Raw genomic sequence first — 21238 nt, forward strand, 5'->3', positions numbered from 1 at the left:
AAAGTCCATCTGGGCTGTTAAAAAGGGGGCTGAGGACAATTCAATTACATAATTTACATCTGTTTCCATAACTGCCGTCTCAGTCCGGATCGTCTTCCTGCCTCTGTAGAATATTACACTGTATGAGTGTTTATCCCCAGAAAAATCATTCCTAGGGTCTCCTGGTATGTGTAATTATACTTTTCCTGTTTCCTCTTGACGGAAAAGGATGCTCCAGCCCAAATAATGAATATTGATCCCCTCAACTAAATTCCCTTTCCAGCTGAGATTCAACGATCTGCTCAAGGACTCTTTAGTGAAGCTCGATGTCTACCAGAACTCAGATCCTTGGCTTGAATGATAGTCCCTCTGCTCATAACACAACACCCCCACCCCGCTGCCTACATTGTACCGTCACATTTTATAAGGGTCCCTCCTCTTTTGCCTCCGGCTATGACTGCAGTGCATGTTTTACAGACTCCACTGTCAGGATGGGAATGCTGCATTCGAGGCTCTGCAGCAGCGCTCCCCTTCAACTGGTGCAGACAGAGGTCTTGTAACGTGATGGATTCGTATTAAAATCAAGTTCCAGGTATAATGGGTCATATTTTTTAACTCTACACAATAGTAAAATAATTACACATGCCTGTTAATTTCAAGATCAAAACTGAAAGACTGCAGTGTGTGAAAAACGTCTCTAAATCTCTCCAAAGTTCCAGCGCAGTACACTCTGCTGCTAAAACAGATCACATTTAGTCTCTCACAGTGACTTCAAAGCCTTTTCCTGGGAGGAGAGCTAACAGTATAATTAAATCTAGACAGATGATAGCAGAGCAAACGCCTGCTAAATGGCCATCTTATCTTCTCTGGCCTGACAAACTGTCAAACCCTCTCCTCCGTTTGTACATAATAGGACGGTGGAGGCAATGACAACACAATGATAGGTAATTGTGAGGAGGTGGGTGCTTAGTTGTGGAAAATGTCAGAAGCGACAGCGAGGTGAGATAGATGGATTAAGTCCTGGTTTGTTAGAGCACAGTCAGAGAAGGAAAAGAAGGAACTTTCTTCACATATTCGCAATAGACTCAACTTGAAGTTTACTAACAAACACTTTAGGTTTTTTCTTTCTGGTGCAAAAGAATTTCTTTGATGTTTTTTTTCCTGGCTGGATTTCAACCACACCACAGCACTGAGGGTGCACTTGTTAAAAGTTTTAAACTACCTTCATCTGAGCAGTAACTCATCAAACATTCTGGTTTTGGTGTTACTGGATCTCAGTGCTGCATTTGACATGACTGACCACAACATACTGCTCATCAGACTGGGACTCTCTGGCACTGTATCACATTTAAAAGTTTACAGAAATGGCAGAAGCCATGGAAGTTCCTTTTTCGTTGGTTGCTAAGCTAACATGTTGTAATTTTAGTCATGTAGAGTTTTCTAAAGCCAGAATACAGAGCCAAGAGGAGATGCCGTGTTCTTTGAGAACTTGAATTACAATATGCTGAAAGGTTTTAATGGAAGTTTTGCCCAGTGATGCCAATGCATATTTTTACAAGGAAATTAAATTGAAATGATATACATATAATATAAAATAAAATAAAATAGAAACTACACATTACAGTTGGGACATGAGACGCATGTAGCATTGAAGAGGGAGACAGTGTAGCATGTCCTGACTAACGTTATGGATGGCCTTGAATTCATGAAGCAGGGACACACATGATGTGGCAAACTGTGAGCTTTTTTTTGTTGACAAATTACACTTCTGTCACTGTCATGCAATTCACAGCAAAGTTCCTCCCATTTATATCCTGTACAGAGATGTAATCAGCAAGAAGTGAAAACACCTGTGAGGGTGTATGCAGGAACATCTACCCAGCAAGTTTCACTTCCTCTAATCATACCTACTGACTATACTAACAAATTACAGCAAATTAAATCTTTTAGATTCCAGACAAAAAAAAATGCAGGCAAGTTGGAGCCTATCAGAGCGGACATTTGGTGAGTTCTTGGACAGGTTGTCAATCACAGAGCTGACACAGCTGAGACAGACAACCAATCACATTCACACCTATTGGCAATTTGGAGTTGCCAATTAACCACACCTGTAGTATGTCTTTGGGCTGTTGGAGGAAGCACATTGACAAAACCCACTGTAATCATATCACCCAAGATTACAAATATGTCTTTTGATGACAGTTCCATAATTATGATTATTTGGTCGCAGTTTTGTAAATGTGTCTTTTATCAAAATTTGTCTGAAATTACAAGAACAACAGTAAACAACAATTTACAATAATTGTGACATCAAAATACCCCTAATTTGACCATCAATCAAATAAATTAACACATTTGAAATTAACACCTAGATTACAGCGACAAGCCCCAGAGCCACATCAGCTTGAAAAGAGAACAAACATTCAACATTTTGGGCAGCTAATAGAATGCCACTGAAAAAAATCAACGCTCGTTACCAGAGAAAAAATATATATACAGACATATACATACACAGGTCCACACCAGCAGAGATAATATAACACAAAACATTTACAGCAGCCAGGGCGTGTGTGCTGCTGTACAGCAAGTGACAAACACTTGTTACAAAGCAGCATACTGTGTCCACAATATGTAAAATCTCATTCACACACAACCATGCTGAAAAACAGACTCTACTTGTAATGGCTGTGAAACCTCGGTTAATTATTTGCATTGGTCAATAATGAGCCACAAATCAATTTTTAATTGTGTTTGTCTCGAGTATTAAGTAGACAATCGATTCCAAGCACGTCTCCGGTGCCTGGATGATCCTCGGCAAGCAAAAGAGCTCCAGGATGAGAAAAGATAGAGTGAGGATGAGGAACAACAGCGACTGCAGAGAAGAAAGTGAAGGAGAGCAAAGTGTGACAAGAAACGATCGCTGCACGCGGCCCAAAAAACCCAAGGGGTTTCCTTTTTTGTTTTTGGCAGGCAAATACGCTGTTACCCCTGATTTTATCAGGTCAGCAGCAGGTGTGATGCTGTGAGTGTGTGTGAGTGTGTGTGTGTGTGTGTGTGTGTGTGTGTGTGTGTGTGTGCGCGCGTACATGCGTGCGTGCGTGCGCGCATGTTCGAACAGTATTTTGAGGGGCTGTCCTGCTCCACTTCAGTCGACAAGCTGATAGAGTAAAAGAGCAATGATGACCTACCTACTGTACACCAACACTTATTTCTCTTCTTATGTCTAATCCTCTTCGCCCTTCTAATTTGATCTACTTTATTCCACGTCTTTTGTCATCCCATAAGCCGATCAAAAAATACTCGTACGCTTTCAAACTCTTTCTATAATCTCCCTCACCTTCAGAGAAAAAGAATTATGTGCATCTGCTTTGCTCAGTTAGAGCTCATTTTACCTCAGCCGCCTGACAAAATAGAGAATTGAGGGAAACAAATATGTAAAACATCCGAAGCAATGGATTAAACTTCAGCAAAACTTCAAGAAGCCAAACCAAACCCCCAGGGACCCTGATAGGAAATGTCAAGGGGCTTTTAAGACACAAAGACAAGCCATTAAAAGTGTTGGCGTGACATGGCGTTTTAATGTTTCAGCTAGCCCGCACCATTAGAAATGTCATCGCTTTGAGCTTGGTGTGATGGAAAGGTACAGGCTTGATTACAGTCATCATCCTATCAGCCAGCCAAGACATGAGAATATATTTACTAAAAAAATCCACTTGGAAATGTACACACACATGCCCAAACACACACACACACACACACACACACACACACACACACACACACACACACTTTTAGATGCATATTTTTTAATTACATATTAACACATGAGTGGATAATAATGTGTAATACCACAGGCCTATTGTTCTCACTTTGATACCTCTGATTTCCTTCCATTTTCATCACACCCACACAAACACACACATGCATACTTTTTTCCCTTCCTTTAAACCTTTGTGAGAAAACACATTTCCAACTGACAAGCTAATAATGGATCAGGGTCTCCAAACTTTGACTCACTTGCTGGACGACCCAAACAGTAACTATTGGTTTCAAAGATTTAAGTGACTAATCCCGCCTTTCAAACATGTAGAAGGATTCAAGTGGTGTGCGTCGCAAAAGAAGAGGGTACTGTTACAATACCTCTGTGCGCACTGAGTGGATTTGGTAATAAAAAAAAAAAACATGTTTGCTCCATAAATTGGCCTAAATTGCAGTTCACTTTCATCTTGGCTTCTTATTTTCCCCAATCAGTGACATTAGTGCACGAACATACAAGACAACATGGGTTGTTTTTTGTATTAGTTTCTATGGCAATGAAACGGGATGAGTAAATTGATAGAAAGCTTTTACATTATTGTGTCTGTTGCAGTGCTTATTGTGTGTGAAGAGTGAGGCGTAGTATCAATCAGGTTGTAATCAGACCAATAATCTTCATGCAGCGCCTGTTAGCGCTAGCAAGCAGAGATGGAAAGAAGAAAGGGAGACAGTCTGTCTAAATTCATATGCTGCAGGTGCACGTGTCATCCACTAGTGAGCCATCGGAAAAGGCTTCATCCCATGAAAACAGTGCGTTTTGATGAGGGGGTGAATTAGAAAGTACAAAAACTGTAAAACGTCAACCTAATTAGCGGAAACAGAAAGTTGCATTAATCTGGCTGAAGTTAATTAGCGTTTTCAAACTTAATCAACACCTCAGCCAAAGAAACTAAAACAGGTTCATTTTTTTTCAGTGATATTTCTCTTTTTGTGTAAAACAGCACATTCTCATGTTTTACCAGTATCGATTTAGATTTGTGAACTGGGTGGGAAAATTTTGCTTTGATTGCCTCATGTTTGGATTATTTGAACCAAGGCAACGGGCCCATCCAATCAGGAAGGCTGATTCTTTCTGAGGGCATTGATTGACGGCCGGTGGAGATTAAGTTTGAAATGTGAACATGCATTGATTTAAAAAGGGATGTAGCGTAATTCAATGCGCAAACATGAGCGTGCGCTATAAGAGACAGAAGGAGTGTGGGAGCAAACAAAAGATGGCTCATCGGCATCTCCACCGCAGGCTAAGGTGATATACATTTATCTTTACAAACAAGGAAGGTTTAAGGTCATTTGCAATATATATTTTTGAGAAATATACTGTTTTTGAGACAAAGATGTAGACAATGTGATTCATAGAGCATAAAAATAGAGCACCAGAATCATGGGGATTAGTTTAAAAGCAAAATAGGACAATGATGATGAAGCACACAGTTGCTCATATGTTTCCTGAAAAGTTTACATTTGTATAGTCTCTTAAGGGGGGCAGAAACAGATGCAATTTCAGGAGCATACAGGAGTGTGTCACAGTTCAAGTCATTTAGACAACCAATACTGTATTGACTAGACTGGTTAGAGACATTAGAGCTGTTTTCTCTCATTTAACTTGGGTTGTAACTGTGTTGGCATGTATCTGAACCCCTAAAAGAGCCGCTGTCTTTGTATACATTTTTCATGCTTGCAAAATTCCTTGCAGAGCAAGATGACACTGATTAAAAAGCTGGAAGGCCATGACAGTTGAAGTGATTTTTAACCCTACTGTTTAGTTACTCACTGAATTTGAGTTGGTTTGTTACCTGTAGAACCGTTGGGACAATAATTCGTCATAGTTTGTGTTTTCTTTCTTTCAGTCTGCTTTGTGTGTTTTCCGTTTTATTTTGTTTGTTTGTTTTTCCCGCTCCATTGATCATTCTTACCCGTTTCCACTTCCTCATCAGCCTCCCCTCTTTATATACCTCCTGTTCTCTTCCACTCTGTTTTCATGTTTGTCCCTGCTGAGCCCCTATCTGTTTTCATACCATGCCTGGACCAAAGTCTCTGCTTTAGCCTGCTCATTGTGGTTTTGTGTGTCTAGTTTTGTCTTCTGCAACCTTTTGTTCCAGGTGCCTGAGTTTAGTTTTTCTATTTTTGTACCAAGAACCTCCCTTTATCATCATTGAAAGTCGCCTTTGTTGTCATGCCCCTGGAGTCGTCCATGTCTTTGAACTGTGACAAAACCACTTTATGAACTTTACGGGGAATTTTAGGGTGAAAATAAGATAAATGTTTACGGGGCATTTTAAACTGCTTTTATTGCAGCAGAAAACATCCATTGTATGGTGTTGGGCTGAGAAAAATGCCTTTTAAATCAGTATAAAGGAAAATGTACATTTTTCCAAGTGGATCCGAACACAATACTCACATCTCCATATATACATCAGTAGAGTGCTATGAAAAGTTGTCTTTCTAATGTGATTTCATTGTAAGGGTCGGGGGACAACATTTACATTTGCAATACAATTTGTATTGTAGATGTTATCTAAAGTTAATATAAGGTTTCAACAGTTTGAATTGAAATCGAGTATCTTCCACAGTTACAGTCATGATAAAAAAATGTCCCTTGACTTCGTTCCCTTGCTGCGCTGCAGTGTAAGGATAGTAACTGATAGAAATGAATTTCAAACTATAAAGACTGAAGGATACTCATTGTATTTTTTTAACTCCAGCTTCAAAATTTTCTTTGGAAAGCGACCAGTGCTGGGAATTTTGTGATTGGAATTAGATTAGATATACAGACTGTATTTAATTAACATTTCCCTCACATTCCAGTTGGCTTTGTTGTTCTGTTTTCAGGGCACAACAACTATGACTTAATCATTTAGTTTATGGAGTTTGGTTTTGATATACCCAGTAACAACTCCTCTCTGTTAAGCTTAGAAGAGGTTGAATCAGCCAGAATAAGTGTTACTAACACTAACACCTGTGTCGAGTTGGTGTGCATAGCCTTTAAACTACTCTGCTGCTGCAAAAAAAAAAAAGAGTTGAAAACTGTAAATGTTGAAAGTTAAAACTATAAATTCCCTCAAGTTCTTGTTTGCATTCATAACCTTTTCGCTTCTAATAAAATTACTCTTTTTATGTATAGATGCTTCAAGAGAGAAAGAGCGTGCAGAGGTTGAAGTCAACAAACTTCTGAGACACGGATGGTGGAAGGAGATTAGAGTCATTGAAAATGACCCCTGGCGGTGGCAGTGACACTGATGACAACTCAACTGCCTTGAGTCATGCTCAGACTTCTGGAAGACATAGACAGACATGCTTAGTCAGCCGGGGAGGACAGATCGGTGACAAGAGAGCCAAGCGGTCACAATGACCCAGACTGTGACACAGAGATGCTGACAGAATGAGTACAGGTGTTCAATAAGAGATGTAAGAGTGGTGAGAGGACACGGGCGAAACTGAATCAACAGCAACTCTCCGGGGGCCACTGAGACAACAAGCACTGACACACACTGACAACTAACTCTACTTTGACTGCTGATGGATACTGTGCTCTTGTGAAATAATTCAGCTGTTTATCTATTTTAAACATTAAAATCCACCACTTATAGCAAGCATAGCTCAGACTGTGAAACAGCTGTATACTGACTTCTGAAATTAGATGTAGAAGTAGAAATACTGGTAAAGTCATCTTTGTTATTTTGGTTTGGGCTGGGGACAGAAAGCCTGCTTTAGCACCATGGGGACGCAGCGCTTGAAAGACAAGGAAGGTCTAAAGCAGACTGGATTTCATGCACCATTCATTTTAACAAAGTGCGGGGTCAAAACATCATCACATCTTAGCTTCTGATCATAGATTGTATAAAAATGGACGTAAACTCCAGGTTTGAAAAGTGAAAACAATGTTAAAGTGCCTTAAAGTGCAATACCACTGAGGGCCACTTGGGGTGGTCTCCATGAGACTCCTATTCAAAATGTGTCAACTTCTCTCATGAAATACAAAGTGATTTTTTTTTTCTATGAGTCATTATGGTTTTATTAGCTAAATGCACTCCCTTCTGGTGGCTCTTCAGAAAATATTTTAATTTTGCCTATGGTGCAGTCAGATTATCGGTACCGGTGAACGTACATAGTAATGTCGGGGCTCGGTCAGATCCACCCCTTGCTCCTCCCCAGTTCCACCCTGTTATCCAAATATGGTCACTTCAGGCTCCAAAAATACAACAACAACAATAAGATGGCAACGCTCATAATGCCAGACTCGAGGCCTGAAAACAGCAGTTCACAAATCAATGGGTTACGTCACGGTGGGATCCCATTTGCCTCAGGTGCTTTGCTACTATCAGTTGTCTCCAAAAACTTCCTATGGAAGAAAACTGAAAAGGACATTTTAGTTTTAATGAACTTCCCATTCATTATGCAACCACTAATATAATATGTTCAAAGAATTTTTTGTTTTGTTTTGTTACTTGGGTCTTTTTATTCACTCATTCCCAGCAGGCATTTTACTTCTACTTACTACTAACACAACACAAAAAAGCTTTGAGGAAGCATCTGCGTGCTGCTTTTTATCAGACGGGTGACAGTAAACATTTGTCAAACTGACCAGTTAGTCCTCATCTTTCTTGTAAAGCTAATATAAAGTGTTGGAAAACACCTTACAAAAAAGCAAAAGTCTCATCTCTTTATGACAACGGGGGCAAGAAACATGACTCAGTTTTGACCTGCTGTTCTGATTGCTTCAGATTCACAGATGGGTTTGGTTACAGTCTGCTCGTGTCTATGACTGTTGTCACAACGTCCCCAGATCTCCGACATAAAATTAGTGGGGTAAAAAAAGTTATTGAAGTCAACATAAATGTTGATGTAAAACGATTAAAAGCAGATAAACAGATCACAACTTCCACGATGTCATCAGATGTTATTGCAGCTGAACTGCATTTGAGTCACGTTGGATAGCAATCAGCATTATGACCCAGCTAACAAGGAGACAATATTGTGCCGCTGGCTGTTCTCTAAAGCTCATTCCCCTTTCCAGATGGATATCTTTTGGTAATTAAAGCTGATAAAAAACACCCCCAGATACAGAGACACAAACAAAGAGGAAAACAGTTTGCCATGTGACAAAGACGTGAGTGAGATACAGTGGGGAGGCAATAACACAACAGGTAGAGAGCGTAAGGTGACTTTTCTTGGGGTGCGTGAGGTGACATGTAGTTACAGTGTGACGCACAGAAACACTTTGTTTTTCCTCTTTTCTCAAAGTCAAACACACGCAACAGCCACACTGGGACACACACCCAGCCACAAACAAACACGCTCACACTCACATCCATGCACGCACACGCACTTATAGCGCCTTTCTTTTCTTAATTAGCCCAAAGCCAGGGTGTCTGGTTTCAGCTCCTCTTCCCAGTGTGGTGCCAGAGCTTCTGTTAGTTAAGATTCCAGCTCAACATCCTCCACTGCTCTCATTTCTCCCTCTCACTCATTCCCAGTCTCATCTTTCTCTTTCTCTTTTACCAGTACACACATAAACACCGCCAAGCTCTCAGCTGTCACTTTCTAACTCAAGCACACATACACAAATGTACATCCCTCTCACTTAGTCCGCATCTCCATCACTTTGTCGTATTCCTTTCTTAATTTATCTCTTTTCCTTGTCTTGCTCTGGATCATCCTCCCACTCTGCTTTTACTAGGATTGTTATCTCATCATTGTTTTTTTCTCTTCTTTTTTTTTTGCCTCTTCTATCTTTCCATTGCTTTCTCCACACTCTCCTCTTTCTTTATCCGCCATTTCAATGGGCTTCGAAAGCTTCGCTGCCTGCCATCGTGATTGTTGCCTCACTGGTTTTCAGTGCCTGCCCGCCTTCTCTCCCTCCCTCTCTCCCAGAGCTCCCCTTCTCGCCCTGTGAAAGTGAGAGAATCATTCAGTGAAGCATGCTTGATCACATCTATCCAGTGGCAGTGTGACATCCGTTCGCTGTGTGACGCATTAACAACCCGTGGCAAACGTCACCCTCCCAAAAGAGCATCGGATAAACACTTCACCGGCCTTTTCCTCGGCACGTGCCATGCGCACAAAAACAAAACACGCTCCATCTATCTATATATCGATACAAATAAAAATCTGACCAAGTGTCCAGCCCACACTGACAAGTGTCAGTGTTGCCATGGCTACGGCAATCCTTGCCGTTCATCACGAGGCCGGTCAGACACCTGCTGGGAGAGAGTAGCAGGTAGCCGGGGCTGATGCGTGAGTGTTGGTGTGGGGTGAGGCGATACGGAGACAGAGTGTTGTTGGGTGTAAGTAAGGAGGAGGAGATTAGTCAGAGGAGGACAGAAAAAAGCTGTTAGCGAGCGCAACCTGATCCTCTGGAGTGCATAATTCTCTCAGTATTTTAACGCTCTGATGTTGTTTACCCCAGCAGCGGCCCTTATCGTCATCAAAGCCTGTAAGTGACACTCTCCAAACAAAACTGTTCTCCCTCCCCACCCCCCACCCCTTCGTTCTCCTCCTTTACCATCGCCATGGTAACTGATTGCCTCATTCTCCTCTGGCTTGAATCCCTCAGAAACTCAAACACCTGTTGTTGGTGATTTGTCGATCGTTATGTTGGGTTGTTTGGAAAAAGTTTCGCTCTGACAAAACTGCTCTAGTAAATGCTTGCAGGTGTACACAGGCCATCAACACAGTCTTTCTTTGTTTTTTCCATCGAGCTAAACCTTTGAAAACCTTTTGTCTCAGTTGTGTATTTCTGTGCATAACTGGGTTATTTAAAATCAATGCAAAAGCTACAAATGTTTTGGTTATTTAACAAACGGATTTTTTTTTGTTGATATTTTTTTGTTTTTGTGTCAAAATTTGGAGAAAAAAAAAATTGAGTTTAGCACATTTGAATATCAATGTGATGACAATTGTACACTAAGTTAAATCTAAACAAAAAGTTTTTGTTTCGTGAACTCGTCTCAAAGTCATACCTGTGGATGATTTTCCTGCACTTAACTTTGGCTCATTTGTCATTAACATTTAACATTAAAGAGAAATAAAATGTGTTTTGAAGGATTTTGTATCAGGTTATATCTCAATGAATTTAACCTCTGAAAAATGTGAACTTCCCCATATCTTTAAGGCTGGTAAAAAAAGAAAAGAAACGTATTTCCCACCCAATATCATGTTTTCTGCATGAAGCTTGTCCTACTCCTCACAGAAGTAATATTAAATCCAAGACTCCATGTTATAGCAACAGCATTGTTTTACTGGAAACTGGAAAATTATAAATATTCTCAATATTTTGTGTATTGTTTCCTCGATTTTCAGTCTGTAATATTTGGCATGTTTACAGATATGGGGATTGAAGTTAGAATTCCAATTCAAGAACCGAGCCAAGCTCTAAATAAAACATGGCTGCTCAGCATGAATTTGCAATGACTGTAGTAGTGCAGTAGCCTGGCTACGCCGACTGTGGCTCACAGCTTCAGTTTCCTTCGCTGTGACAACGTCTGGGTACTCCGCCCGCACAGCCACTCTGAAGGGCGGACCAATCAGTGGTTAACCGCATTTGTCTCACCTCTTCTTTTCTGTGATTGGACGGCTGGTGACCAGAAAAAAAACCCGCTGAACGTTCAGTGCTCAGCACTTAATAAACACTCAGCACCTCGTCACATTGCTGGCGTTCATTAAAATCATCTTTAAAAACACGTGCTCAGGAAAAAAAACACTTTGGTGGACACTATAGGTAGTTGCAGCGTTGGCACGGTGTGGGCCGGTTTTGGCTCGAGCTGGTTGGTTAATATTAACCCAAGGTGTACACCCAGTAGGAGAAAACGTCGAGAAACGATTCTCTATGGAGCATCGGCGGGCCCATACATTCCATAAAGAGCGAATTTGGGTCGGGTTTGCACCGGGCTAGTAATGAAGCCCAGTATCATGACAAACCCTGTAATACACCTGCGACTTCACCAGAGGGCAGCGTGTTTTTGTGGTGCCTTGTGTCGCTTTGGCGTGAGAAGAAGATGCAGGTCAACAGAGATAAGTCAAGTGACGGCGATCATGTGACAAGTGTTATAAGACGGAAAGACGCATGAGATGAAGTACAAAAGCTATGAAGTCCTTGTAGGTGGCAGGTGTATAGCCAGTGGTGAAGTGAAGGTGAAGTGAATGCAGATGTGTGTTTTCCTGTTGTTTTTCCCAAACCGTAACGGCACGCTTTGCCAAAATATTGCATTGAATAGAGTTGACAAAAGGGTTAAGTCAGGCTCCACAAAAGTACATCTATCTATAGAGCTCCATGACACATGCAGACTGTAGTAAAATGGCAAATCATGCTGCCTACACCGAGGAAGGTAAAGTCTCCTGAACTCTTCCTTCCACTGTGTTTCAGGTGTTTGTGTTTAGATGTAAATTATGGAGATTTGCAAGCTGAGACAAGATCTAGACGAGCTTAAACATTGGAGCAGAGAAGATAAAAAATTGCTGGTAAAGCAAGTAATTTACTTCATTCAGCTGCGATCGACATCAATGAATCTCTGATTTCAGTAGAAGCGATACTAAATGGCACACACGCACACACACGTACGTGCACACACGTGTGGGTGTCGTGTACACATGCAAGCGCACACAGGCAGTTTATTGGTCCCCCCCCCCCCACACACACACACAGCTGATGAAACTTTTACTCCATTTAGTCTGAAGTATTACCTAGACATTCAGTCCTCTCCCAGCCTTCATCCTCTCTTTCCTCCTGCTCTCTCCATCCACTCCTCCCCTCCTCCATTTGAAAAAAAGACGGGCACACTTGGTTTTACAGTGAGGCTGAGAAACATATATATAAAAACATTCTCCCCTGCTGCTGATATTGATTTGGCAGATCAGCTCGGTTCTCTCCCTCTCTCTCCATCTCCTGCTTTGTTTCCTTTCTATCTTCAGCTCCTTTAGACATGCACAAACAATCTCCCAGTCATTCCGGATCCCCAGTTTTTCACTTTTTCCACCCACGCTGTTCTAACCCAGGGCTCAAACCTCCTCTCACACCTCTCTCTGCTAAACAACTGAACAACCTACCAGTTTGGGAAACATACGGCAGTCAGTAACAGCTTGGAGGATATGAAAACGTGCTTGGCTGCAAAAGATGATGGGGTGCTGATGCCGGTGTGTGAAACACATCCCATTACTGACTTCTTTTTTTGCACATTTTAAATGTAATAAAACAGCTGTTATGGAAACATTTTATGCTCACACATTCACTGTTCGCAATTGCAGAGCCATTTGCGTGATGTCAAAACCTGTCTTATCACATTATGCAGTTTTGGTAATGCAGAATATGGTGTCTTTTATTTACTTCATTATTCATACATTAGAATAGCAGCAGAGCAGAACTACCTCTAGAATCCCTGAGACCATATTGATCTATTATTAAATGTTACACTTTCAACCAGTTGTTATGAGTTAAATTCACAGGCCTCCAATGCAAATCAACTTGTTGCATCAATTTGGTTAAATGAAATGTTATTTTTCTTCTTAGTTGCGCAGGGATTGAAAAATTTCCCCTCGGGGATTAATAAAGTATATACCTACCTACCTACCATTTGCCTCATGTATGCCATGTATCTATTAAGGGGAATGGTATGTTGCTGAAAAAAATATTTTGGGTTAAAAAAGTTGAAATGTTTTTGAAGTTCAGTATCACAGATGTCGAGAGTTTCTTGTACTATCACAGAGACCCCTTGAATATGTGAATTAATGGCAGCCATTTGTCTCAGAGAAATGGTTATTAGGTTACGTTTTGGATTATTAAACTCACATTACCAATTTCCTACAATTTCTACTGAAGGTCTTCTATTTTTCTCCCTTTCCTAATGCAACGCTCTCAGCCCTCTTGTTGGTGTGAACCAGCATACCTTGAAGTATTAAGGCACCAAAGTCAACTGGTCATGATTTAGTTTACACAGCTGGCCGAGCCACTAATCATGCTACTCTCTACTTTAAGTCATCAACAAATAGGTAACAATAAAACCACAAAACAAAATGCACTCCTTAGTCACAAAAACAACACGACAGCTGTTTCAGAAGCAACAGTTCCTACAATTACACACACAAAACACAGCTGGGAGACACTATGCCAAAAACAAATAGTTATGATTTGACCGTGCTAACCTTTTACAATAGAATAAGCTAAAATGGAGACAACTTTTGATATGCCAGCATCGCAATGTATGAAAAAAGAGTGTCTAAGGGTACCTGGACACACCTGACTTTAACATCTGTCCTGGATGATCGGATCACAAGCGGGCAGTTCTAAATACGTCAGTTCACACCTGCCGCTATCATGAGTCTCAAGCGACCACTTGTCATCGGATTTCACTTTCCCAGTCTGTATGCCAATGAACACGTGTAACTGAAAACGTGCAGAAACGCAGGACAGGAGTTGAAGCAACAAGCATTTAACATAATAAGTATCCTTTCTCACTGTCGCCTCATCATGAAGCAGCGTCTATCAGACGTTAATGACCTGTTTCACATTTGTAAATGTCTGAACACTTGTGTTTTTAACTCACAACCAGAACCATCAGGCTCGGCCCATTTAGTTCGGACTCAGATTATTTAATTATTCCAGCGGGCCTGAGAAGGTCAAGCTACGGGTTAAATTAAATTTACGAGCAGCGACTCTTCTACAGATGTGGGTCTGATGTGTGTCCCAAATTAGAGACAAACAGAAAAAAAAAAAATAATAATAATCTAAACCCAGAGAAGGCTTTGGTGAAAAACGTCACACAGCAGCTTGTGTATTAAATCACTAAACAGCTGCTTTATAGCCACCAGTTCAGTGTGCAAGTAAATCTCTCCTGCTTCCTGTACAGTTCAGCTGCACTCAGCAGAATCAAGCAGGATATTTCTTTCTGGGAACAAAAAAATAAAAGAGGATAAGGCAGAAATCTTTAGTTGTAACAACTAAAGATCTTTAACAAACCTGCTGTAATGTGATGGTTATGCATAGAAGCACAGAGTAAGATATAAACACAGGAATGTGGCACCAAGAGCTGCATTGAGGTTTTTTTGTTGCTTATTCAGAGGACATTATTGAGTAGGTGGTCCTTCCATGTGGCCCAGGACACATTTGCGTACACACGGTTTAAAGAATGTGTCTCAGACCACCTGTGATTGTGTTCTGAGCAGATCGGATCTCAATGCGTCCGGGAGGGGGGTGGGAGGGGGTTCACACCTGTAATTTTAGCTGACCACTGGTGATCCAATTATCCTGGATGGATGTTATAGCCAGTTGTGCTGAGGGCTTTGTTACTATAGCTAATCAGTTACACTGACACAATGCAATCATCACTGAGCTCGAGCTGTTCACCAGAATAACTTCATGGATAACAGATTCTGTACGAGTACCCCGATACCGTTAGTGTCAGTTGCCTCTTTTATCTGGTGGCCTCTAGTGGACTGGAGGGCATATTAAACACTTTGCCACAATACTGCATTGAATAGTGTTGACAGACGTGTTGAAAAAGGTCAAAATCTTTAGATTGAAAACTCCCTTTTTGACCTTGAAAACAGCAGTTTGTCTCATCACCACATCCACGTATTTGCTGTTCTGGAACTTTTAATGATTTCACAATGTCAGAGTTGCTCAGCTGTCGTGTATGAAACAATTGTCATTTGTTCCTCAAAAATCTCCTTTTCAAGACAGCTCTAGGTGAGAAGGCCAAAAAAAGTCAGGCTCCACAAAAGTACATCTATCTATAGAGCTCCATGACACATGTAGACTGTAGTAGAACGGCAAATCATGCTGCCTACACCGAGGAAGGTAAAGTCTCCTGAACTTTTCCTTCCACTGTGTTTCAGGTGTTTGTGTTTAATGGTAAAGTATGGAGATTTGCAAACTAAAACAAGATGTAGCAGAGCACAAACATGGGAGCAGAGAAGATAAAAATTGCTGGCGAAGGACACACAGGCAATGCTACAGTTAATAGCAGTAAGGTGGAGGGACAGTGAAGAAGAAGCGTGTAGGCAAGCAAAGATGGATGTCAAAGATTAAAAATATTGTTTAAAAATCTGCTTTGCAAACATTCTATGATGAAATAAATTCATCCAAACTAGTGTTTTTAAGGGATTCAAATAATGTATTTTGGTGAGAAACACTGAATGTAAACTTCTGGAGCATCTTTTCAATACACCTACAGTTCTCTGAGTTATGCTCTTGCTGGCAAAAAAACAGTAAAAAAAAAAAGAGAAGGAAACTGATAAAATATGAGCCTATACTGCTCAACCTAACACTTGATTTATCAAAAAATGGTCTAAAAAGTAAATCCTCTGATATAAGTGCAGCTTATGCTAATGTTTAAATGTGTTTTGAATAGGAAGGCTAAACATGATAAAGGCCATTTAAAAAAAAAAAACTTGTATATTGACAGAAATGTGTTTCACATGTTACCTTTTTTACTGCAGTAATAGTTTTCAGGCCTCCACCAATGTCCTTGTTCTTGCCGGCGCAGTTATTCTGTTTCACTGAAGCCCTCCCATGTGATGTGAATCCTGCACGAGTATCTTCCGCTAAGACCTTCTCCTACTTATGCTTCTTTCTCTCTGCAGTCCTCGTCGTTTTTGACCTTCAGTAATTTCCCATCTCTGCGACTTATTTAGCCTCCCACTTCTTTCATTCTTTGTATTCAATACTACGGCTTTTACTCTCCTTTCAAAGCTGCCTTACTCCTACAGTAGCTGCCACAAGGCTTTTGTTTATGTGTGTGTGTGTGTGTGTGTGTGTGTGTGTGTGTGTGTGTGTGTGTGTGTGTGTGTGTGTGTTTCAGTGCACTCCAAGTTAAGACAGTCATTCTGCGGAGGGCAAGGTTGTGGGTCAAAGACAGGGAAGACAGGGTGGATGAAAAATGGAGAAGTAAAGGAGACAAACATGGTGTCAGAGGGTGAATGATTTCCCAGGATTCAGTCTGTTGACAAGGTAGAAAGCTTGTGAGGGATTTCCTGGAATGCAAACACTATTTTTATTTATTTATTTATTTTTTACTCCTTTTAACGTTTCCTCTTCTCTTCTCTCAGACTGCAGACTCCACAGAGGACTCGTAGATGCAAGTTAAATGCTTTTGTTTCAAAGACATAACCCCTCGTCAGCAGAGGAGAGCGCTTGTTAGATCCCGTCTCATTCAGCTTCCCCCTGGGGGGACACAAATTCTTCGTCTCCTCCCTCTCTTCCACACCTTCAGGATGGATCGCAATCATGGCTCACACCGCCTGCACCAAGAGCTCTGTTTGACAGATTAAAAAAAGGATGCTGACACACGACAGGGTGCGACACTGTGCTTACTAAACCCGTGCAGCAGGGGAGGTAGACCTTCACGTTCCTCGGAGTGGCTTCCACTCTATCTACAATGATAAGTACGGAGTCTAAAGTAACCCTGAATACTGCGGACAAAAAAAAAAGAAAGAAACTTAACAAGCTAACTCCCTTAAACAGACAGCACACATTGTAGAAACCCTGTCATTTTAAATTTTCATGGATCCTGCCATTGTGTGTATTGGCAGCAGTGACACCTAATGTCATGGGAAAAAGGGAAAAACTGTAGAAATGAAGTGTGTGTGTGTGTGTGTGTGTGTGTGTGTGTGCGCGCGCGCGCGTGTGTGCACAGTGCACGTTAAACCCTAATCTATGCGAGTGAGAAATGTGTTTGCCAAGAGGTCTGACTCGAATACTAAATCGAAGTATAAGTCAATAAAAGTAAAATGAAATTTCAGGTAATTATAAGAGATGGCACAATCTTTAACACTGGGGTCCATACGGACAGGAGCCCTTTTATCCTCATCACGGCTTTGTCAGCATTCACTTCATGGTGGAAATATATTTTTCTACGATGTGGTTTCAATTTTAAGAAAAGATTCACGGTGCGATAAGGATCATTATGAACTTGGGCTATTTTGCTGTGGGTAAAAAAAGACAGAAACATACCGATAACACATTCCTGTAAGAACTTACAACAGCACCAGAAACTTTTCACTTACAACCAGAGGATGCTAATTGAAAGAAGGATTTCAAATGTTATGTTTCTGGCCACCATCTGTAGTGGTTACATACTCCACTTTCTTAACCAGACAGTCAACTAGAGTTCAGTTTCTCAGCCATTTGATGCAATGTGACATGAAGTTGGCATTTAGAGCTTGAATTGGCCTGTGTGGCCAAAAATAAAGCTAGAGAGCACTGAGAGAGAACCAAGACAGGAAGAACTAAAAGAACCTAATAATGCTGCCTTGAGCTGCGGGATATTGAGTTCATCATTACAAAAGACTCCCTTCACTACTCAGTCATTTGATCCTGTTGATATATTGATTACTGCCCTTCTTGAGAGAACGAGGGAAACGTGGTCAGTCAGCTGATTGCGTTGGAAGTGGGAAAAGAGAAGGCATAAATACAGAATAAACAATGACAAACTTTACATATTTAGTTTTTTCTTACCTTGTATCCCTGTTGCCAAATAAGTTGCAGTTGTATTTCAGATGTAGTGCAGTGTGGGTGTGTGTGTGTGTATTATAAGCGCCCACGTATAAGAGTCATCTCAGGAGTTTATGGGGGTCAACACTGTTAATCAAGACAGGTCGAGACACTGCGCCAAAAAAACACTGCAGCATTAATCCACTTGGTCCTCACTCTCCTCTTGTCTCCTTCTCTTCCTCTGGTGTCTTTTTTATTCTCAATCTCTTTCCGTTTTGTTAATCCAATGCCGTTTATAAAATTGGTCTTTTCTTTTCTTTTGGTGTATCTAAGTACTCAGTACTGCTGTTTTTGATGATGATCTGATTGGTTGAAGTTAGCCTGTGATAGCGGTGATGGACATATGGATCATCCAATCACCTTCTAAGCATATTTTAAAAGTGCCGGCCTTCCTCCAAACAACTGCCATGGACGTCTTCTTGATAGTTCTTTGTAACAAGATGGGAAGCACGTAGAAATCAAAGCACAAAACGACCTTCTCCACTGTCCTCATGGCTGCATGTGAGGCACATTACCGCTTCACAATGGTGGACATGGGGGTGGCCCTTTGGTCGTGAAAGTGATGGTGCCATATTCAAAGAAGTTGCTGTCACAAGGCGTTTGACACCATCTGTGTGTCTGTATAAAAGATGAATGATAATGGTGCGAAATGGCAAATCTCTGCACACAGCCACAAATTGCAGACGTCCACAGAGGTGTCCAAGAAGAACCTCGCAGACTCGGGCAGACAACGAAGTTTGCGCCATGCAGAGAGCATAACTGCGGGGGGGGGGGGGGGGGGGGGGGGGGGGGGGGGGGGGGGGGGGTGTCATATCTCACCTGCGTTATACCCCTTTGTTGCTGTGCCGACAGCCAGAGGTCTGTGTACTGATTCGATCAACCCGATGACTGTAGGATTTAACAGTTCAGATTACAACAAGGCTTCATGTAATCTTGTTAGTTTGGCACAAAGAGTTGATTTCATGCTGGCCGGGGTCAAAAGCAGAGTCCTGTTGTAGCTCAAGGGTAGGAACGAACCTGGGTCAATTACTATCCGAGACCAATTTAATTCAGAGTTGATGGAACTCGTAAGGTAATGAACATCTGTGTATTTTCTTAAGCCTGGGAAGCTCAGTGTCAGACACCGGCATGGAAAAGCACTAAATGGCAGAACCATGACTGTAGGAGTGGAACGCTATGAAACTAAACCATTAATCTCGACAGCATTATTTCCTCTTATGGCATAATGTTGACATTTCCTTAACGCAGTCAGAGAAGAAGCCCATCTGATAGCCGGGTGTGAGGCTGTATTTTCACACGACCTGGTACTGAAACCAGGATTGTCTCATTTTCCTCTATCCCTCCACAGGTGGGAGATTCATTACTCTCTTGTTTGATATATAGACCACCCACCCATTGCTGCCCCATCTCCCAATGAATGGGCTTGAAATACAGCGGCATTGCTGTCAGGGTAAATACCTCCAGGCCACAGCCTTTATTCAATTTCTTGCCTGTCATGGATACGAGATGCTCGACTCCAGCAGCTGTTTTAAATGTTGCCTGCCAAAGCGAATTACTGTTTAAGATTTCACAAAGGGAAATCATATACAGTATATTCTTATTTTGGCTGGACTAAAAGTATCCTGTCAATGATAGAGGGGTTTGGAAGGCAAATACCACTCTGCACTCATGGAGCAAACAGATAAGGGGATCTCAAACAAAACATACTGAGTGGGAACTTAACCATGGGGGGGATTTGTGGAAATTAACTTTGCTTTTTCTCGCTGCCCCCCAAAAACTAAAATAAGAGTGCTTACAGAAAAGCCATGCAGATATCATTGTGAGGTATATTCATTAATTTAAAGGGCAGCAGGAGAAAGTTAATGAGCAAATATGGAAACATGATCAGCTTATTACTGCCTGAACTGATTTAAATGGACCTTGAAGCCACCAAAGCCACAATTCCATATGGTGGTCATCAAGAACCGTCCAAGCTAGTTTTCAACATCTGGATAATTAGCTAAAGCACGACGCAGACACGAGTACAGGGTTTTAAAAGCCCCTGACAACCTGGTTTTATATATTGAAGTGCCTGAAACCACATTTTTCAGTCAGCTTATTAGTTTGGGGGTTCAACTTTAACAGATATTTAATTGAGATTTTCAGCTTTTTTTTTTTTTTTTTTTTTTTTTTAACGTTTCTATACCGAGTGTGTGGTCGAGGTGTACCATGTCCAACGATACGCGATAATATCGGTATGATTTTGAATATCATCACAATCTAACTGAGTTACAGTCGTTGTTTACAAACTAAAGAACAGATCATTTATATTTGAGCTTTTACTACATTTTTGAAGGATAACTTCTAGGTGCATGCTGACTATTACACGTATTTTGCAATTGTATGTTCTAGAAATTAATAATCAAACATTTTTCAATATTTTGTCATTTCATTAAAAATATAATCACAGAAATAAGGAGAAAATATTTTAGGGGCATATCGTTTTGCATATTGTTTTTAGATCCAATCTGGTCAAACAGCAGCCACACAGTTCTAATTGATGATGACGATGATTAGCTGCGTTTTAGGTGTTAAATGCTCTATATTTGCTCCATGAATTATAAGGATGTTTATTTCCAAACTTTATTTCTGGTTGTTGCATGTTTAGTCATGAATATTTAATGTTGTACGAAAATACTTCAGGTTTGATACCAAGCTTTCAGCAGTTTTTCTCTATAGCATTAAATATTCATGACTTAAAAAGGGAACTATTAAAATTAAACCCAGAAAAACATCCATATTTACAATCTGCAACGAGATGTACACTAGCTAACATGCTTCATCCAAGTTGTGAAGCTGAATTGATTGACAATGTCCTGAAAACACAAGGAAACAACCCAAAAGAGAGACTCCCCTTTTGATTCACGTGCAATTAAATTCCTGATTGGAGCTTTTCCAACTTTCCCCACCTGCTTCAAACAA

The sequence above is a fragment of the Embiotoca jacksoni genome, unplaced genomic scaffold, assembly GCF_022577435.1.
Source record: "Embiotoca jacksoni isolate LCO1_2020_lvr unplaced genomic scaffold, fEmbJac1.0.p SCAF_23, whole genome shotgun sequence".
Lineage (NCBI taxonomy): Eukaryota > Metazoa > Chordata > Actinopteri > Embiotocidae > Embiotoca > Embiotoca jacksoni.